Raw genomic sequence first — 6,251 nt, forward strand, 5'->3', positions numbered from 1 at the left:
CTGCCAGAGAAAGGCAAGCAAACCTCATAGGAGAAGACATTCTTCAATCAGCAGGGCTCATAACGCTCCCCGTGGAAGCTGCTCCATTACAAACAGCTCTGTTTCCTCTACCAAAGGTGTGGTGGAAACATCTCATTTCTATTTAGCTGATCAGACAATCATTTCTTTGCAAACTGGAGTGTGGTATAAAACATTCAGAATGAGGTCTTTAAGAAGTTATACATTTTCTTGGACAGTTTTTAATTTTAGACCTCTGAGTCTTGTTACTGTCCAGCCAGAGCTTGCTAGCACTTTGGGAGTGCCAGTTTCCTTAGTGTTTGAAGTGACAGCTACATGAACTGTGACATTTTAAAAGCATGATGTCTGCTAGGCATGTCTCAAAAGTTGTATGTGTTTGTTAAGCCCATAAATCTGCATGTTCACTTGTTGCATTACGGTTTTAAATTCAGATTCCAACATTTGCTTCTTTTTGCCAAAAAAATTGTATATGCTAGTGTTTAATATTTCACTGTAAATTTATTATAACTGGAAGAACCCATGTAGTGTAACACTGTCAGACAGAGGGGGTGTCTGCACTGCAACCTGGAGGTGTGACTGCAACTTGAGCAGACAGCAGAGCTAGCTTTCATCTGGCTTGCTGGGTACTGATAACAGTGCAGTCATGGCAGCAGAAGGCTGAATAACCCATTGAGAGCCGTGTGCCCTGCTGCGGTCTCCAAGCACTCTGAGGTTGCTAGTTTCTAGCTAGGTTGGAGGGCTTTCATGAGCTGCCGTCCCCTTGGGTTTCTGACATAGATAGACAAAGGGACAAGGAGACTATATTAGGAAAAGATACTTTTCAAAGAAATTATGCCAATGGCTATTATGGCTTTCAGATGAATGAGTCTGGAGTTTCAAAAAAAGGTCAGAAACCAAGAGTTCTTACCCACTTTTCCTTAGACCTAGGCTTTTCAAGGATAAGGGCAAGTTCCTCTTGCAGGTTAATAACTGGCTGAAATAAAAGGTATTCAAACATCCGTGTGAAGGTGAATAGAGGAAAGGTCCCCCAAGGACTGTGAAAACCAAAACAGATGCAACCTCCTGGCCAAGAAGTTTCCAAGCCACAGACTGGCATAATATGGAAAATATATACAGAAAGTATCGCAGTATAAGACCTGGTTCTTTCCCTAAGCATCCACAAGCCACTATCAGAGAGACAAGGCTGTGGGCAACATGCACTTCTGGTTTGATCCAATAGGGCCATAGTTTCATTCTTGTGAAAAAGCTAGAAGAAACATTTTTCATTTCCCCAGTGGAGAGAAAATACCCACAAGGAGTTATCTCAAGGAGTTGTTCCTGGAGCTGTGCTCCTTAAGCCAGCTCAAAAACTATTTAGGAAATAGAACTGGGTCTCATTGTGGTTTGTCCTCTGAAAGTATCGGCTCTGGGATCCACAGTGGTCTAAAGAGCAAACATGATCTTAGAGTTAGGAGAACACAACCACAGTGCTTGCCGCCCTGCTGTGTAAATACACGGTGCCCCCATGTTGTGAATCACTGATGCTGTTTTGGCTGCCTGGTCTCCAGCAGGATGCAGCAGAACTGCAAAAGTGAAAGGCAACAAACAAACTGGAGGAAAGTCCATCGAGAGCAGTAAAAGACAAGGATGTATTGAACTTTCATACATGGAAGCAGTCAGTGTAAAAGGTACATTGAAAAGAAATTACTAAGTGTGTTGGGGTGGAGAGGACAAGGAGATACAGTAGAAGTGTGTAAAGTCACAAATGCTACAGAGAAAGTAGATCATGAAAGCTTAGATCTGTTGCAAAGACAAGGGAAAAAGGAAGTCAAACCTATTGCTTTGGGGACAGGGTGCAAAACAGAGAAATATTTCCAAGCCTCAGTGTCTCTTGCTGAGCCCGTCTGAGAAGAGGTGCTTCAGCTTTTCTTTGGAAGAGGGGAGTAAGGGAGCAACCAGAGGCTCTGAGATGTCTCAGGAACTGCTGGATGATAAGCTGGGAGGAGGCAGGAGGCAGAAGTTATAAGAGATGCCCCTGGGGCTATAACAACTTGCAGGAATGACTGTTCACTCTTGTCCACCCCGTGGGAGTGGGCCAAGCAAGCTCAGAACAACCAAAAGCAGGCACCTTCTCACCCAGAGTGTAATTACAACATTGGATGTCACTGCCACAGCATGTAGTGGAGGCCAAAATAAAAAAAACATTCAAGAAAGAATAAAAAACTTCAGTGGCTATTAAGCCCTGTGGTGGGGATGCAGCCTCAAGCTCCAGGAGTCCACAAGACATGAAGTGCCACAACCAGATGCTCTACCAGGAAGGATCACTCTACGCTTATTCCATTGCTTATATTCTTTCCTCAGACACCTATAGACCACTGCAGAGGTGCATCTTGGGCAGGGTGGCCTTTCTGACCTGGTCTGAGAGTTTTTCTGTCACCCCCTCATATAGTTCACTCCCTAAACAGACTGACTTCCTCCATATGTATTTTTTCATTTCTGATGAAAAACTTGCCAGTGAGATGAAGTGACAATGAATCATTCAAATAACGGCAATCTACAAGAGTGACAGGTCTGGGATCAAATAAGATATATTTTTTAAATCGGTTGAACAAGCAATTATTTCCTGGAGCACAGTAGGAACCAGGGTGAGTGCTGCTCTATTAGCTCTAGAGCACATCTGCAATACTGAATATTTAATAGGAAACATGTTTGCCAGAGTGGATCAAACCACTGCTCTACTGTCTTCATCGGTAGCTATTCCCAGAGGCTTCACAGGAAGGCGCAAGACAACCTATAATAGACCACTAGGAAATAATTTATCCATAAGAAGACCATCTCCTTAACTATTTTTGGTTAATGATGTCCTCCCTACTTTGAAGGCTGATATCTTTTCCACTTTGGCCCTCTTATTATTCATATAAATTCCTAACCCTGCAGAGCGGTTGGCCTCAGTAATACTTCCTGGCACAAAGTTCCACAGGTTAATTATGTGTTAATTATTTCCCAAGTTCCCTTTAAAAAACCTGCATCCAAGTCAAAGAAAATCCTCACCTCCTTTTGGTTTCAGTAGACTCAGGGGCTCTCAGACCTTGGCAGTTGGGGGCGGCATTGACAAGGTGGTAAGGAATCCAGCTATGCATGTAGTTTGCGTTAAATGGAGCATACTCCAGCGGCCCCCATTTTTGATAGAGATCTGAGAGCTGCAGAGATTTAAGGTTCCCCACAGTGATCCATCATGACTTGAGATGCAAATAGAGCTGTGTTCTGGGATGTGCAGCTCCCCGTGGAGCATTTTTCCATGCCAACAAAGAAGCCATTGTGTGTGTGTGTGTGCGTGCATGTGTGTGCGCATAGTGGATGGGGAAGGAGGTGAGCAGGAGTGAACCACAGCACACAGACCAATATCTTCCAGAAGTATTAAGTAAACTACTTCTATCTCACCACCGAAGTAAATTGCTAAACGCTTGCTGTGTCTGACATGAACACGCTGAGATGGTGCTTTGATCCGTGCCTCCACGCAGGCTTGGTTTCACACCACGCCTAGTCTGACCCAGCCACCGACTGCTCCCGAGAGCAGTGGCCCGGCTCTCCCTCTCCCACCCATCGTCATCCATTTCTGACACCTTGTGCTGGGACCGCGCAGCTGCACACAGACACATCAGCTCATGGAGTAACCTGAGCATCAGGTCAGAAGCTGGTCCAGATGATGCTCCATTGTTGGTATGATGGGAGACAAATGGGTTGGGAGCACACGGCCGGCAGTCTCGCAGCAGCTCGCAACCAGGGGAAGCAGAGACTGGTGTCAGCCCATACTTCTCCTGCCTTCAGCAGCCCTGCCTTCTCCCTCGTGTTGGTGCCGGTGCTCCTGAAGTTATGCAGCAGGTCAGATGAGGAACCTGATCCAACTGAAAGCTAACGTGACCATAAAACAGAAAAATACCCAAAAGTATGCTGCGATGGGGATAGTTCTCTTGCCCAGCTCAGCGTGCAGTCTGCAAACGCTGCTGCTGGTGCTGGGGGAGAGGCAGGAACACAGTTCTGGGAGGGCAAGGGAGGGCAGGAAAGCAAGGTTGGATATCAATCTACACAGTGGTTAGCTTACAGGGACTGAAAAAACATTTTTTTTTTCATCTTTTAGTCCTTATATTTGGGAAGCTCTAAACATGCTTCTGACATAGCTAGCAGCCTTGGGTTTGCACGGTACGTTGCACACAGATGCCAGTCCATAGGTGAGGCTGAGTGCTCCCCAGCACACATTGCGTTACTCCCATGTGCTCTCCCTGATCGAAGGGGGAGGACGCGAAGGGGAAAGTGAGATCCAGCAGGAGTCCAGATAAAAGGACCCTTGCAAAGAAAATTAAAACAAACAGCACAGGGGGTTTCAGGGACATGAAATCAGAAGAGGACAAGGTGAGGTAGAAGCAGATTTGTCTTCCAGGGTACACAAGCTTTATCACAAGAGCTCTGAAATGTCGTATGTTCGCTGGGTCCCTCCCTCTGGGGACAGTAGCTGCTAGGACATGGCGGGACGTGACACTTTATAGGCTGGAGCCTCTAACCCAGGTCTTAGAGACCAGACAGACACAATGTCCCTGCTAGACAGGATGGACATTTATTTGCAGACCAGAACACCAAAGCTATTAGCTGTGCTTAATGTCACCAGTGTTTCAGTCTTATCTTAATGGATAGGAGGATCCTATTTTTAGAATCAGTCAAGAATCTAAGAAGATCAGCTCAGACAACAGTTTCCTCCAGCATTCAGATTACATTGCTCTGACTTTAAGGAAAGACAATAAATCCGGAGACCACAATTTCAAAATAGAAACAAATGAACATGGATATTTTAGGATATAATTTTCACAGGTCACGGAGTGCTTGGTGGATGTGGCTGAACGTGTGCTAGCATCAGAACCGCTGGCTCCTGACCCAGTAGCCATTTCCTTCCATGTTTCCAGACGCAGAATATTTTTTTCCATAGTCTTAGTGCTACATTAAGGAGGGCAGCATGAGGACAAGGACAGCTGGCTGTGCACATACTGGAGCTTTCCTAGGGAAAGAAGCAAGGACAAATTTACCCATTCCAGCCTCAAAGACAAAGGGACAAAGTCTGAAAACTTGGCCTTCATTCTCTCCCTCTGTAAAAGTTGGGTTTTTTTAGCAGGCTAAAAATTATGGCACCTAAGTACTTGGGGGAAAACAGTCATTAAGAACATTATAAGCACTTCTGCTACACCTTGGCATTAGTAGTGACTGCATTGTTTTCTTTAGAAGCTTCTGAGTGGCAGAAAAGTGGATATAAAAAAGAAGAAATAGTTAGAAATTGTACAATATTCAAGCAGACTGTAATAACGTTAAATACCATTTTAAAGCCCCTAAACTACTTTAAAAACAACAAAAAAGGGACTGATTTACAACCTGCTTCACAGCTGAAGGGTGGAGTCCAGTAGGAGTATTTGCCTTTGGATATGCTAGTAAAATAACAAACCTATATTAATTCAGCCTTGAACATAACTGCCAACATTTTGAGTGTATCTGTCTGTTAACAGTATAGCAAAGCAGTCAAAACAGACTTTGTTTTAAAAAGGAATAAAAAGATGAAGGCACCACTAAGACAGAAGTCAGTTATTCATTATAATGCTTTTTGCAGCAGTGCTTCGCATCAGAAGCAGTGGAGCTGGTTGTTTTCTTTGCTTTGTCGTCAGATGGCTTGACGTGCAAGTCATATATGAGCAAATCATATACACATATATATATAGTGTGTGTGTGTATATATATATATATACACACTAAAGATTAAATTAGTAAACTTTTTTACCCGGGGAAGAAGAATAAGGTATAGATACATGCTCCAATGCACAAAAAATCATATTTTGGTCTTGGTTCAGGGGCACAGTGGTAGAATAAGGTGACCTACCATGTACCCTCTTTTGACCAGCTTACCCCAATGTCATTAGCTAATGGGAATTAGGCAGGAAAGCAACTATCTTCAAAGTCATTGAATTTAATAAGCATGTTTGAAATACTACATGGTGGGGCACAATCATCATAGGGCAGCAAAAGAAAAAGGAGGAAAAGTTACCTAATACCAGCAGCTCCTGCGTTATGCTGCCCCGAAGGAAGACGCGAACTGCAGGAGCGATGCGGCTGTGAGCAACAGAATGGCTCGGTGACATCTCTCTGCGAAACTCAGCTGGTCAGATCATGGTGCTAACAGGCTTGCTCAAAATTGCTAACAGCTTGGTGATTATTCACAC

Source organism: Aptenodytes forsteri, unplaced genomic scaffold (assembly GCF_000699145.1).
Source record: "Aptenodytes forsteri isolate BGI_AS27 unplaced genomic scaffold, ASM69914v1 Scaffold193, whole genome shotgun sequence".
In the NCBI taxonomy this organism is placed as follows: Eukaryota; Metazoa; Chordata; class Aves; order Sphenisciformes; family Spheniscidae; genus Aptenodytes; species Aptenodytes forsteri.